General features: G+C 38.2%; 1 long non-coding RNA gene across 1 annotated transcript; it reads left to right on the top strand.

The window, feature by feature from the left end:
• The first annotated feature begins 7814 nt into the window (after nucleotides 1–7814).
• LOC115922871 lies at nucleotides 7815–8965 on the top strand. The gene is made up of 3 exons (XR_004063645.1): nucleotides 7815–7877; nucleotides 8163–8250; nucleotides 8611–8965. It is a non-coding gene; the product is annotated as an uncharacterized LOC115922871 (long non-coding RNA).
• The last annotated feature ends 7203 nt before the right edge of the window (nucleotides 8966–16168 follow it).

Consider the following 16168-nt stretch of genomic DNA (forward strand, 5'->3'; position numbering starts at 1 on the left):
TAGATGGCAGCCTTTGCCTAAAATTAATGAGGTAATTTTACTTCAATCGACCATCATAGAAAATCAGAAAATAAAACTGAGCGAAATAGTGTAGGCCTAACTAGAGATTTTTTTTCTTCAAAAAAGAAATGTAGGTTATTAATTCAGGAATTTCCTACGATATTGTCTATAACTTTAAACAGCTTTAAGATATAGACTTGCTGACTTTGTTCTTAATCAATGGAAGATAAAATCTTATACATCAATATTCATATTTCCCGAATCCATTTTGATTTTTGTTTTTCCTTCTTGTCAGAATATTGAGAGACTAGAAAATTTACTGAATAGCCAACATTATAAAAATAATACCGAGTTCGTTAATGCCTATCACATCCAGAAGCGGATCTAGAGGGGGGGTTGGGGGGTTGCAACCCCCCCCCCAAAAAAAATCCGGGGACCATTTTTTTAAATCTTATCTTTTTTTTTTAACTTGTAATTTTATTTTATTCTATTTCTATGTATTTACTTCATTTATTATTATTATTATTATTATTATTATAATTATTATTATTATTATTATTATTATTATTATTATTTCTTTTTGGGGGGAGGGGGGGGTTGGGCGAACAAATGTCACAGAGTCCCTTGCCCCCCCCCCCCCCCCCCCATCAGCTCTTTTGAGGACACGGGCCCCCGCCGAAGTGACAAGCTAGGCCAGCGTTGCCGATTCTCATCCCCAAAATCCCCACATTAAAAAAAAAAAAAAATTGGGGGATTGTTGAAGTCTTTGGGGATGAAAAATAAATATTTGGGAATGAAAATAATATTGAGTTTTATGAAAAACGAATTTGGGGATTTTCTGTCAAAATTTGGCAACTTTGGGGATATTTTAAGTGTCGTTTGGGTGGGGATTTTGTGAAGATTTAGCCTGGCAACGCACGCTGAGCTGGGCTGCTCATTTCCTGGATTACTTGTTCAAGTTGCTCACTTTTTTATCAGTCTGGTCTGAGTGTAGTGACAAGCAATATGGAAGCAAACAGGGCAAAGAAGTTGCGGCAATCCAGTCTCGCATCTTTTTTTACTGGAAGGTATGTTTGAATCATGCAAAAAAGTTGGCATACAGGGTAAATTACCATACATGGGGGTGTAATACGAACGTGTTCATGCACTGCTTTTTATGGTCTCCATTGTGTTAATAGATGCCAGGAAAACATCACTTACGGGGTTCAAATAAACACCCCAAAAAAAATCGGTTCGCCGCTTCGCGGCTCGTGGACGATGCTCCGCATCGTCATTATTGGTCAACCCCCCCCCTTAGCAAAAAGCTAGATCCGCCCCTGACATCCAAATGCATAAGGTTTAATGAAACCATCTCTGATAATGTAATAATTGGCAGTTAGTTTAGGCACCACCTTTTATCCAGAAAGTGCCCTTTTCGTCTTGGTGCCCCCCCCCCCCCCCCCCATTTTGGAAGACACTCCGCCGCTCCTGATGTATATCCCTTTTCTATGGTCTCCAATAGTTTGGTTTTCGAGTCTCGTTTTTCAACTCAGATTTTTTTTTAACGTTAACCTTACCTCAAAACACTTGGCGAGATACAAACAAAAACTTGGCGAGATACCAAATGATCCACTAAGAATCAACGTAGAAGTAGAAGAAAAAAGGTCTGCAGTGTTGCCAGATGGTAAAATCTTTCACCAAAAATCTTGTGATATTTTGAAAGGCTTGTTGAAATTATAAAAAAATCAACCATGTAAAAACGAATCTAAATTTTTTGATTTCGGGTACGGATTTTTTAGGGATTTGGAGGGGGAAAAAAAATGAAAATTTCTGTCATCAGATAGGGAGTTCATTTGGGCAGTGGGAGGGAACACAATATCCACCAGTGATTTTTTTTTTTTTTTACATGTGAAATTTGAGACAAATATCTAAATTGAAGTTAAACACATTTGTTTACGAATATCAGCCTATATTGGCATTGATATGGGGCATTCTTTTTATTTGGTGTATTGGGGAGTGAATTCGATTATTCTGTTGGTTATTTTTCTCATGCCGTTGTCTGTTATGCAACACTGATGCCAAAATGTCTGCGGTATTAATGCGCGCATACGCATTTGTGATGTGTCATGTGTCAACTCTCCCTCTCAGTGAGCTATGGCCACAACAATGATCGATTCATGAATCAGATTACAATTTGAAAGCAACATCATAATCTTGATTGCCGCAAAAAGTACAGTCATCCATTTTAAAGCAATTCTTTGAAAAAATCTTTTTATTCTTAATAATTTTGCGTATTCAAGTTGTAAATTCAAATGTAGATTATTATTGAAGTAGGATGAATAATTTACATTTTATATTTAGTAACCATAAATTTCTTTTAATATTAAGAATTTATATATAATTTGCATTTTTTAGTGGAAACATTACAAATCTATTGTTACAAACCTCGTAACACGAAAGATATCTTTGAGTGAGCGGCGCAAGTACGTTTCTCTAATTAATACAAAATTAATAGCACTACTAATACCCTCTGCACTGCTCCACTGAGTTTGCATTGAAAATAGCTAAATTATACATCTACAGATTGCTGAGAGCATTAAGAAAATGAGTAAAGAACTTTTTAAGCCCTCACTCTAGTGTGAAGAATAATTTGAATGCAATTTCGATACCCTTGATCGATACTAAATGAGGTAATCCCTGAAGCAGCTTTTCCAAGCTATACTGGGATGGGATGTGTTGTGACAGCAGGTGAAGGTGCAGACAACAAAAGGGTGTACAATTTCTATATACAGTAAAACAGTGACGTGCAAGTAAAAACAAAAATCATGCTGTTATGGTTTACAGCATTCTGGAACCTACAGGAGGAACCCTCTGAAGACAGGGAGGGCGGTCATCTAGAAAGTAGCAACTGTTAGGGCAGTAACTGCAGTGGCTGGTAAATGATTCCAGATGCGAATGGTCCGGGGGTTAAATGAGTACTGTTGTATAGGAGTCTATTGTTGCCTCAGGAACAGAGAGCTTGAGTGTGTGGTCTCTTCTGCTGATGTATGTAGCTTTGGTTATGAGGTGAGGAAATTGACTAGCTGGTGGTGTATTTTAATTAAGACCATGCAGGTGCTTTGTGCTAGAAGACGATGTATGTGCAGTTAATCCCATCCCAGCTGGGAAACAAGCCCTGTACCCTTTCCAGAACCCAATCAAAAATTGAATTGACGGCGATAAAACACATGCGATAGTGTGACGTCACCGAATGAACTCCCCTACATCACACATTCGGGACAAATAATGTTGGATGCCCATTGCCATTTTTATATATGGGCTTAACGTTGTTTGTTTTTTGCGGTATATAGCCAGGAGTGATATTTCCTTTATTTTGGCACTTTAAATGAGATAGACAGACTAAATAATACGTTCTACAAGTGTTTGTTTGATTTATAAATTATTTCCGTCACATTTGAGCATAGAAAATCGGAATAATAATCACATATTGTGAGGGCATGTTAGCATGTACGTGTCTTATCTGGGAGCAGGTCATTTTGCATGCTGACCTAACGACTCTTCTGGAGCAAAATAGGCGACATATTTACCTAAAATTGTCCAGATATTCATTACGAAAATGTATGATTAGACCGTCAATTTGATATTTTTTGATAAATTAAGTCCGTGGTACCAGATAAATGGGGAAATGGGAAATTGAGAGACGACCGAGAAATAATATTTATAAACCATACAGTACTACAATATATAACAGAATACAAGTAACGAAATACTGGTATGTTTATTACGTAATAAAATTAGTTTAAAGTTGGAGAGTAAGACAAAACGTTTTATATTGGTAATTTAACTGACAGGGGAAAAGGGGAATCTCAGAAAAGCTAGGCTTGCTGAGCGAGATTTCCAGTATAAATTAGGTAGGCCCTATTAGGGACTTTTAGATTTGCGTGGACTGATACGTAAGACGTCCATTCAAGGCAGTGCATTAAAAGGACGTCGACCGTAGCAATCCGCATTGTCTTCGTGCGAATCTAAAAGTCCCTATTATAGACTAGCTAGCGTGCATCAAATCCTGCACATGTCTGCTCCACACTGCTCCCAGAGAGACCAAATACGCGCCAGATCCCCGGTTCTCCCCCGCCAAGGCATCAGTCTGTCGTTGCCAGGTCGAACAAGCTCTAGGTTTTCCCACCTAGCAACCAGCAACATAAAATAGTGTACACCGCACAAACCCCGACAAAAGAAACACAGAGACCCGGCTTAGGCGACTGAACTAAAGGGCGACTTAAGGAAGACGGGATGATGAAGTTGATACCCCCCCCCCCCCCCCGGGCTTGCTTTCAACATTTCCTGTCGGATGTTTTATATATTTTTTTCTTTTAGAATAATAATCTATTTTTTTAATCAAATGACAACAATTGGTAGTCTATTATTTGCATGAGTACGTACGGATGCAATCGAGGTCACCCGTAGAAGCGGTTCTAGCCCCCCCCCCCCAAAAAAAAAAAAAAAAACAGGGAGCGGCACATGTAGAAGAACCCTCAAGCTCCTCTCCCTAGCTATCTTTAGCTAGGTTAAGTTAGTTTAGTTTGTAAGCATTTAAATGTACGCATTATTTTTATCTGACGAGTTTGTTCTTTTAGGACATACTCATAAGCTACTCACGAGGGACCTTAAATCCACAAGCCTTGCTTTCAACCAAGGTCACCTCATCTTTCTATTGTAACGCCATACTATGTTCACTTGTTATATTCATGTCATATTTGTAATGTGTGCTATGAAAGAAAGATAAATAAAACTTGAAACTTGAAACTATCTCTCCCTCTCAGTGAGCTATGGTCACAACTATGATCGATTAATAAATCATGTGACAATTTAAAGGCAAATCCTAATCTTGATCGTCACACAAAATATAGTTATGCATTGTTAAACATTTTTTTAATAATCTTTGTATATTTTAAAATTTGTTTTGTTTAAAGGTTGGAAATTAAAATGTACATTAATATTAGATTAATTTGAAAAATCTACATTTTAAATTATAAACGATTATTTGTTTCAGTATTAAACATTTATATAAAAAATGTCACAATATGTAATTTTATATTTTCTGTCACTATAATCGTGATAATTTATCTTTGAGTGAGCGACACAAGTGTGTCTCTCTGTAATAATAATTATAATAACACGAACAAATATCAACTAAAGCCTCGGTCACAAATGCCATTACGAACTGCTTCGAACGCCGTACGAACGATTTTCAGACAATGGAAATTCGGAAAGACAATGGAAAACCAGGGAGATTCGTACGAACGCATCATTCGTACGAACCTTTGTGACCTTAGCTTAAATTGTCCGATTCTAACTTATGACGTCTAACAAAAATAGCATATAATGTATAAAAAAAAAAAAACAGGCAAACCTATTAACAAGTCTACCTTTTAAACGATTATTAGAAAATAACCCTTCCCTAATATCATTGTAGCAATAGCTACAATAATATCAATACGGGTTATTATCATCATAATAATAAAGATAATAATTATTATTTGAAAAAAGTAATGACTATTATCATTCATCTGAAACAATAAAGAAAGCGAGCCTGTTTGGAACAGCGTATATTCTGCGGAGGGCCGTCGATTAGAAAGGCCGAGGAAGATGGTGATTATAGCGATTAAGTAGTTAAGATGACTTGTTGAAATCATTACAAAACCTGGGGGGTGTTTCACAAAAATCTTATGATGACAATGATATAAATAACTTTAATAATAATAATAATGATAATAATAATAAGAGTAAAGAAATACTGATGATACTAATCATAATCGTAAAGTAATACGAAATAGATACAAATATAATCTACCCCACTCTACACTTTCTTTACTTCAGTTTTCATAAACCTTCACTTGCTTTTTATATTGAATTAATTAATTTATCGCAATCAATAATTTACGGTATGTTCAGCTGCTTCATGAAAATTGAGCAACTACTTTATAAGCAACTTGAACACGACCATACCTCGCTCGAGTAATTACTAAGCCGAGACAAATCAATATCATTAACTCCTTTTTCTATTTTATGTTTAGAATATTGCATGGGAACATACAATTGGTATTCATGTACATCCCTCTTTTTATTGATGTAGATGAACAGTGACCGAGTTGAAGTAATTAAGTAAAAAGAAAAAAGGCTAAGGTTTGATGAAAAACCCAACTCGTTGTAAATTACGCCTAACCTGTACGCGGAGACATCGTTTCATAATTAGGGACTTTTAGATTTGCACAACGACAACGTGGATTGCTACGATCGACGTCCTTTTAATGCACTGCCTTGAGTGGACGTCACACGTATCAGTCCACGAAAATCTAAAAGTCGCTATTTTGTCATGCTGGTGCGTGCGGGAAGATATTCGGCCTCATTGTCCATCCTCTAAGAAATTCGAATGCATGGACAGTGGACAAAGAAGTAAATTAAAATGCATCATATAACCGTCTGCTCTTGATTCACGTTAGATGCATGATGGAGCCGCTGTGAATACATCATGTTAGATAAGATGGAATGTTTTCATCTCATCCACGTTGTCATGGTGATTTGCGGGATGCTGTTTGGTATGACGAGTGGAGGTATGTATTCATGACTCCATGCCCTCCTCACTAGTTTCGGTGTTTTTTGTTTGTTGATTTTTCGATTTTGTTATGTAGTAGTTATTAAAGAATATATTTTATCCATTTTAACTTGGCATTGATATAACAATTCTGTATTTATCATGTCTATACTTCTACTACTACTACTACTACTACTACTACAACTACTACTACTACTACTACTGCTACTACTACTACTACTACTAATACAACTAATAATAATTATATTATTATTACTACTACTACTGCTACTGCTACTACTACTACCACTACTACTACTACTACTGCTGCTGCTGCTGCTGCTACTACTACTACTACTAATACTACTACACTACTAATACTAATACTACTATTTCTACTACTACTATTACTACTACTTCTACTATTACTAATAATTATGATAATGATGATGATAATGAAAATAACGTTACCATTTTAGTAGGATACAACATAAATAAAAAAAGAAGATCGAAGCTAGTATATTTACAAGCACTGTCTGTTGTAGGCTGTGTGATTTAAAATGAAATAGATATATTAGGGCTTCGCGTTTAAAGGACAATATAGTGTTACTCCGGTCGACAATTTTATGTGAATTTCATTTTTATTTGGTTAATCTGGATTGTTTCATGTCAAAATGAGAATAGATAGCATTAAAATTAAAGGGTAACTTAAGGAAGACGGGATGATGAAGTCGATACCCCCTCTCTATTGCTTTCAACATTTTTCTGTCGGCATTTTTTAAAATTCAAAATAAAATGTGTATTTTTTCTCAAATGACAAAAACTGGTTGTCCCTTATTCACATGATTACGAATGCAAGCGAGGTCACCAGATAGTGGCGGTTCTGGCCTCCCCCCCCCCCCCCCCCCCCACCCAAAAAAAAGGGAGCGGCACATGTACAAAATGAATGCAAGAATCCGAAGACCCCCTTCCCCAAAAGAAATCACCTCCCCCCTTATTATCCTACCTACGTTTACATATATATATTTTTGTTTTACCCTGGATATCTTTTTCCGTTTGATTATCAGAGTGTGATTCTGGGATGCACGAGATAGCAGGGTCATGTTACTCCTTTGACAACTCCATACAGAAGACAGCGTACGGAGCTGAGATGGAGTGCCCGGTCATCGGTGCCGGTCGCTATCTAGCTTCGTTTGGTTCTCAGTCGGAGTTGGATACAGTTTATAATTACTTTAGTACACGGGTTGGTGTAACTTCAGCACTGGCTATATGGGCTAAGAACGCATTTAACGGAGTACCTTCGGTAACAAAATATACCTTTTATAATAATTAACTTTAACAATTACTCCGCAATTACTATACTTTTTTTACAGTGAATGATGAAACGTTTAAACCTATTCCTTATCAGGTAATTAACTTTCACGTATGCTTTACCGTTTATGATTTTACTAATGGACGAGATTATTTATACTGTTATTTATAAGTTTATCAATGAATGGTGTTGCAAAATATGAATTCTATTTTGTATTTGGAGAAAAAAGAATTCTATGGAAAATAAAAGTGAACGTGAACTTGAATATTATTTCAGAGCGATTGCGAAATCATCGTCTATGGCTCAATGCTTCAAAGTGAGGACTGCTCGATATCACATCGATTCTTATGCGAGGCCGATATGGGTGAGCCCTTAAATATTATATATTATGCCAGTATACCCCCCCCCCCTCCCTCCATCCCCTCCACCACGAACACGCACACCCAACCACACTCACACACACACGTTTTGTAAAGTTTCAGCGACAATTGCTCCACAATCAATTTTTCCTATCCTAACTGAATGCCTGAACTAGTAGGGGTGCTATGGGGCTGTTCCCCTTGGAGTTTAAAGTTTTGATTTTCCGGGCAACCGCCACCTAAAATACGGGCAGCAAGGTGCCTGAATAGCCTTATACTAGTCATGGGAATTTAGGTAGGAGGTGCCCGAATATGTATTTTTTTCTTCATTTTCCACAGTTGTCTAATATCTCGTTTATTTGTAGAGGTATCCACAACTGCAGTCACCGAAGCCATGACCACTTACCAAATGTCGAGCACTTCATCAACATTGATTGCCCCGACGACTGCAGTGGCTGTAGTTACAACAGAACCTCTTACCACTACGAGCCAATATACTACCACATCATCCACCACACCGGCAACATCTGGGACTACGATATCAACTTCCACTAATCCTACAACAATCTTTAGCACCTCCCCCAGTTCATCAACATTGATTGCCCCGACGACTGCAATCGCTGTGGTTACAACAGAACCTCATACCACTACACGCCAATATACTACCACATCATCTACCACACCGGCAACATCTGTGACCACTACATCAACTTCCACTGATCCTACAACAATCGTGAGCACCTCTCAAAGTTCATTGACTACACGGTCTAACTCAATAGCTACAAACCCTCAGACGTCTGCTGTGACTACAGAAAGTCCTCCAACTACCAGCCAACGCATACCTACCACTCCAACATTGACGTCATCTATGACGTCATCAACATCTGCAACAGCAACAACCAGAAACAGAGAGTACTCGTTTACATTAGCCAGTGCTGGCCGGTCACTGAAGGAACCCAGTTTGATAAGAACCCTTGACAAGATTCGAACTCCATTACACTGCGCCGTCAAGTGCGGTTCATTGGAGGGGTGTCACGTGTTCACCTACTCATCAGCAAATCAGAAGTGTTATCTAGGGGCTGCAGGGGGTATGGACAATTTACAGAATAACATGGAATGTAACACGTACAAAATGACTGAGCATATTTTATGATTGTACTTTTTCTAGATATCGATGAAATGGTTTATATTGGATGGCGCTCATTTCTCTGATAATATCAATCCCAATTTTATTATTATTCTATGTATCTCTAGAAAATGGCTTATTGCTTATAAATAGTCTGTCAGTGTGGTCGCTATAACCATGTGGACAGCGAACAACGAATGTAGATTAATGTTTCACTGTCCAGACGTTGTGAGATGCATGAAGAAGGCTCTTTGGAATCTCACATTACTATGAACGGTGTCAAGTACTCCTTAGAACACTGTCGCTCATATAGGTGCGGCCATGCATTATGGCTCAAGGCATGGGCACACAGAAGATTTTTTTTTCTGTTGGGGACCGGGGGGATTCAATGAATTATTGATAGTTTATTGCATTTTCCTTCTTTTTGTTTCTTTTTTTTTGTGGGAACTGTCCCCAACCCAGCTCCCGCTGCGTATAGTCATGGTTCAGTGGCAAAGCAATGGCCTTGCAACTATGAGGCCCCATGATCAAAACCGTGTCGATGTGCTGTATTAGTGCCCTTTTGTGGGGCATTAATCCTCATTACTGTCATTTATGACTTAAGGGCGTAGGTCCCCTAGTTGATAAGCATAGTAGCATACACATAAACAAACACTGGCAAATTATTATTCAATAAAATCTGCGAATGTATACTATTATCTAGATCTAGATCAATAAATCATTGTCAAAATAATTCCATAAATTGGGGTAAAAAGAAAATATTCCAACTATATGAGAGACAGTCTACAAAAAGGTCCAACGTTTTATTAATGTACTGAGAAAATGCTTGCATTGTTGTATTCCTTTGTTGGTAAATTCATGTACATGTCTTTTTAATCATATGATTGTAGTATGTGTCAAATCAGTCATAAAACTGCGATTATGCAAGAGTTTAATCAAACCTTTCAATCAAACAGTGACACATCGTGCACGTACTTAACCGGATTGTAGTTGGGCTTACAAGGCCTAACAGTGCGTAAAGATTTTATTGTGGTTATGCCTTGGTGGTGTTTTCGGGGGACAGCAACCGTGGGTGAAAATCAATCGATAAGGTCCGCCCAGACGCACCACGCAAGGGAGCATGATCGGCTGCCACACCGCGGAATATTCCCTGACGCGGTATGTAGAGGGCATATTGTATCGGGGGGGGGGGGCATACAGCCCCGCGTGCTTAAGACCCTTTGCATATCGTATTGATCCCCCGGGCTTTAAGCGGGGAGGGGGTTTACTCCGGCTTCATCATCTGCTGGATACGCCATTGTCAGTCGCGGTTCTAGAAGAAGAAGGGGGGGGGGGCTTGGAGATTCTTGCGTACATATTCGATAATAATTTTTGTGTCTCGCGTTAATTCTATTAGAATCAAGATTTTTGTATTATTATTATTAAGAGCCCCCATCCCCTTCCCCTCTCCCAAACCGCTGATATCATCGTTATGCACAATTATCAGTCATGTACAATTCCCGGCCCCCCCCCCCCCACTCAGTGTTATTTAGGGTACGCATATGCGTGTTCCAACCGACCCCCCCCCCCTTTTCAGCAAAAGTCCGGTGTGTAAAGTCAATACGGCTCGACCTTTTTCTTTTGTATACGAGCCTTTTTCAGCACCCCCCCCCCCCCCCCCCCCCTTTTCAGCAAAAGTCCGGTGTGTAAAGTCAATACGGGTCGACATTTTTCGTTTGTTACGAAAAGGACATTTTGGCAACACGCATGCGGTCATTTCGAAACCTGAGTGGGGGGGCCGGGGTACAATTCCGATAGTCGAACACGATTTGTTAATTAGTCTCAGAACATCATCCAGTTACTGTGCCACCTTTCCTGTTTACTCTTGTTAAAATGAAGGAACAAAGAATAATGACGTCATTCAAAGACATCTTGATCACCGAGGGAATTGGAATTTAACTCGGTGATGATGGCGATTCTTTTTTGTGTTTTATTTTGTAATACAAACTGTAATGAAAAATCCAATGGTGTGTTCTTGTTTTGCTTTATTTATTGTTTGACAATTGAACCTTTTTGTATCAGTGTATCATGTAGGAAATATTTATTTAACTTTTTAATTTCATGACTGTTAACAAGAGTCATTTTAGAGTTTTATCTTTAAATCATGAATGATGAATAACATCTAAGGACGAAGATCCCATATTATATTTATACTTGGCTTGAAAGTGTTATACTAAGTGGTGCGTATAAGGGAACGGCAAATCGAAGAGATATAGAGAGACAGAGAGAGAGAGAAAGAGAGAGAGAGAGAGAGAGAGAGAGAGGTTGAAAGATATAGACCTATAAGTAAATTGAAATCAAACATTTAGATAACAAAAAGAGGGGGGATGAGCAAACGATAATTGTTTGAGCTCTTTTTTTTTAATGGAGATGTTGTGAGTGTTGGGAAACTGAAAGATATAGACCAATAAGTAAATTTAAATCAAACATTTAGGTAAAAAAGAGGGGGAAGAAAATGAGCAAACAATAATCGTTTGATAGTTTGAACATATTTGTGGCTTACACCCAGTAAATAAGATCGATTGATCAAAAAAATAATTGTTTGAGCTCTTGTTTTAAATGGAGATGTTGTGAGTGTTGGGAAACTCAATCTGGCATAATCCAAAAGAAAAGTGATTGAGAAAAATTAGGCCGATAAACGACGGAAAAGGGAAGGGGAGGGTATAGAGAAGGAGAAGAAAGAGGGAGAGATAGAATGAAGGGAGAAGGAAAAGAAAAGAAAGAGAGAGAGATGGGGGAGGTGGATGGTATGGGTGAAAGAAAACAAAAAAGAGAGAGAAAAAGAGATTCAGACAATACTCTGTACTGTCATATCCAGAAGCCAAATTGCTTCAGCGTGTTTTGCACTAATGTCGATATTGATATGACAGTAATACAATTGATTTGATTGGTACTAATTATAAAAACTTCAATCATGCTGACGAGAATTAATATATTACACTTTACTCCCGTTTCTCCTAATTCATTTTCAAGTAATAAGGGAGAAATAATTTCAGGAAGCAGCGAAGGCTATGTCTTGATTAATTTCCTGGTGAAAATGATTAACTTTCTTCCGCAAAATATACATTGCCTTGTATCAAATCAACTTGAGGAGATCAAGGCTGGATTGGATTGGGGCAAAGTGCAAGTGCCCCGGCTAAACCAAAGTTTAAATACCTTTATTAGTGTCCCCCGCCCCCACCCGACCAATTTGAGAACTATTATGTTATGATTTTGTTCGAATTTTTGATGATGTGTTTGTTCATATAATTTTTTTCAAATCATAAGTTGCATATTACACAAGATTAAAACCTCTAAATTCCTTTACCATCTACAGGTTTACAACTTCACATACATGACACAAGGAACGTGTGCAGTGAAGATGCAAGCAAATTCCCCACCGAAGGGCAATTAATTTTTGATGGTATTTGACCAATTGTTTCGACAATAGTTCATTGCTTCATCTAAACCACGTCATACTGAGACGGAGTGATAATTGAACTTGAAAGATGTCATTTCACCTTCGAGTATTGCAGGTTATAAGGAATGATAAACGCCATCAACGGTTTTGCCTTGTTCATCTCCAACGCGATGAAATGTGCAGACAACTGAACATTTTTTTTAAAAGGATCATCTTGGTTTTTGATTACGCATCATGACTTGGATTTAGAAAGAGTTGGATGAGAACATAATTCAACATGGGATCGTTATATTGTGCTAATGTTGTCGTGGTGATAACTCTGATAAGTTATATGCTGTTCGGCATCGCGAGTGGAGGTATGTACAGTATACAATTAAAAACTAACAAAATGTTTATTATTAGCGAAATTACAGTCACTTTTGTTTTCAAATTCGAATTTTGTAACTGGCAGTGTTTTAACCATTCCATATGCGTTGTGTAAAAAATGAGAGCTTCAATTTCACCCATGTATACAGAGGAAAACACAGTCTTTTGATCTGAAATGTTGCACATATTTTCATACTCATTTCGCTGCTACAGATTAATTTTGAGATAAGGTTTTGAAGGGCTTAATAATAATAATAGTTCGTTCTTATATAGCGCTTTACAGACTGATATCATTATCATTACCCCGGTCATCGGATTCAGGCTTACCCGCACACAATGTATGTACATTCTCCACTCCCTGGGGAGCATTCCAGCCAGGCGTCATTTTTACAAGCGCACATTTGCTTATCTAACCACACTAACTTTCGCATCCTACCGGGTACACCTAGGTGGAGGGTGGCAAATGTAGATCAATGTCTTGCCAAAGGACATTAGTGCCGCGGCGGGACTTGAACCGCAGAACTTGTGATTATACGGTCCGGTGACATATCCACTCGATAGGGGCTTTAACCAAAAATTACAAATTCCTTTGACATTATCCAGATCGAAAGAGGGAATTTGTTCGATTTTCTCTTCGGGATGTGAGAGGGTGTAGAAGCTTAAAATCGAGAACAATAATGATCTTAAGAACCCTGCCTTTTCAAACTAGTTTCACCTTTTTCCTTTACCCTTTTTCTTCAAGAAGGATGAATCTATTGAATGATATTTTTGATTTTCCAGATTGCCAGTCTGGAATGCACGAGGTTACCGGTTCTTGCTACTCATTCCATCAAAACACAATATCGGCCTTAACAGCGGAGACAACATGCCCAACCCGCCCCGGCCGTTATCTAGCATCAATCAGTTCTTCAGAGGAGCTGTCTAACGTCTATCGTTATTTTAATAGTCGTTATACTTCTTTTGAGGATGTTTGGGTGATGGATCCGGCGAAAGGCCTACCTTCGGTAAGTTTATAGGATGATCCTATCCATAGGACTATTACTTTCTCAATCAAATTACCACCCTGATGATACCATGGTTCTCAGAAGGTCCATAGTTATACCCTCTGACAACTTCCCCTCCTCCGCTGTACGGGTGTTTTAACAAAAAGCGCAATCAATACGGTGTAGTATTCTTAAAGACGCATAGTAGTGGGCTCATATGGGGAATTTGACACCATGTTTACCCAACAACAGGTGTTGTCAAGCACCAGTATTATATCCTTCAGTCATTATCTTACATTTCCCTCACCCGAAGCCTCTCTGAGAGACTACATGGGGTTTTACTTGATGAGACCACGCGTTTACTATGGTGTGCAATAGTTGTACACCCATTAATGTTTTTTTCCAGAAAGTCTGGTGTCAGGAAATTATAAGGCCATTTAAAAATTTTTACATGTTTAGCGTCCCCGCCCGCTTCCTTTTTGGGGGCCGCCTCCTATTTTTATTTTTATTTTTTTTTTTGAAATTTTTTTTTTTGAATTTTTTTTTTTTTTGAAAGAAAAAAACATGAAAAACACTGCTAAAATGGCTCTATTTCTGATTTAAAAAAAAAAAATTGTCGGCGGCCATCTTGAAAAAAAATAGCCTCGACTGTCAGGGAAAATGTACCGAGCGGCCATTTTGAGCGGCCATTTTGAAAGAAAAAATAAAAAATAAAAAGGGCCTCCTCCTTCCTATTTTTCGAAAAAACAGGACGCTAAACATGTTTTTTTTTTATTTGGCCTAACCTACTGCACATTGAAACTGACTGCCATCTCCAGTGGCGAAGGGGGTATAGTTGCAGGGAGGAAATTGTCAGAGCGGATTTGTGATCCTCGGGGTTAGATATCCGGAGATCGTATATTTCACTGATTATCTATATCAACCAATCAGTTTATAAAAAACATGTACATCTGTAATAAAATAAAAATCGATCGATAAACCAATCATCAATTCACCATACTAAGTCTTGAGAGGAATCGTGTAACAGCACACTGAAAACTGACAAATATAATCGTACATAATTATGAATGAATTTGATCAAGCGAGGTGTGAGTTGGTCTAGCGGTAATGACCGTGGTACGGTCAGCTCTCTTTCTCCGCCTACAAACTGACTCAGGCGGACCCCGGTTCAAGGCTGAGGTCCTCAGACGTAGATAACCAAACCTGACTGATACACGTCAGTAAAAAAAAAAAAGGAATTACACACATACCAACACACACACACACACACACACAAGAACACCCACCCAAACACACACACGCGGTTGGAATTATATCATAGTGAATTTTTCTATATAGAGCTGTCAAAACTAGCTGCAACTTCAGCAGGCCACGTTCAATAATGTTAAATCATTTGACAGCTAGGCATGTGATAAACTGATTGAGAAAACTTTTTTTTGTTGAAGTATTTCTAACATGTTGTTTAAGCTTCTTTCAACCTAAACATTTAGTAGGCAAGCTTTCGTCCATTCCTGTGAACTTTCCAAAGCCACGTAATTATTCGAACAATTTCTTTGTTACCACCTATCTTTATTCCAATGATCTTGAGGCAGCAGACATACTGTGTAAATTAACATGATAATTGATAAGCATGCACTTGGCTTGAGAAAGTTCACAGGTTGCATGGAAGAAGCTTGAAACTTTATCATATGATAAACTGGTAGTGTGAAATCATGTATTTCTCTACATCTTGATACTTGATTTGTATTTTAAATTTGGATGACTATTCATTTACTAATAATGTATCTTTCAGGCCAATAACGATTGTGTAATCATTGTGAGTCGTACGGTTCTTCAACCTGAGGCGTGTGTCACGCAACATAGCGTCTTATGTGAGGCTGATCTAGGTAAGTACAGTCATTAATTTTCACTTCAGAAGCTTATCCGGGGTGGGGGGGGGGGGGTCAGAAGGCACGTGCTCCTTCCCCGTGTTTTCATTTGTATAAATATTTTACCTGACTGCTAAGAAA

Source organism: Strongylocentrotus purpuratus, unplaced genomic scaffold (genome assembly GCF_000002235.5).
Source record: "Strongylocentrotus purpuratus isolate Spur 01 unplaced genomic scaffold, Spur_5.0 spur5_scaffold_12, whole genome shotgun sequence".
NCBI classification, from domain to species: Eukaryota; Metazoa; Echinodermata; class Echinoidea; order Camarodonta; family Strongylocentrotidae; genus Strongylocentrotus; species Strongylocentrotus purpuratus.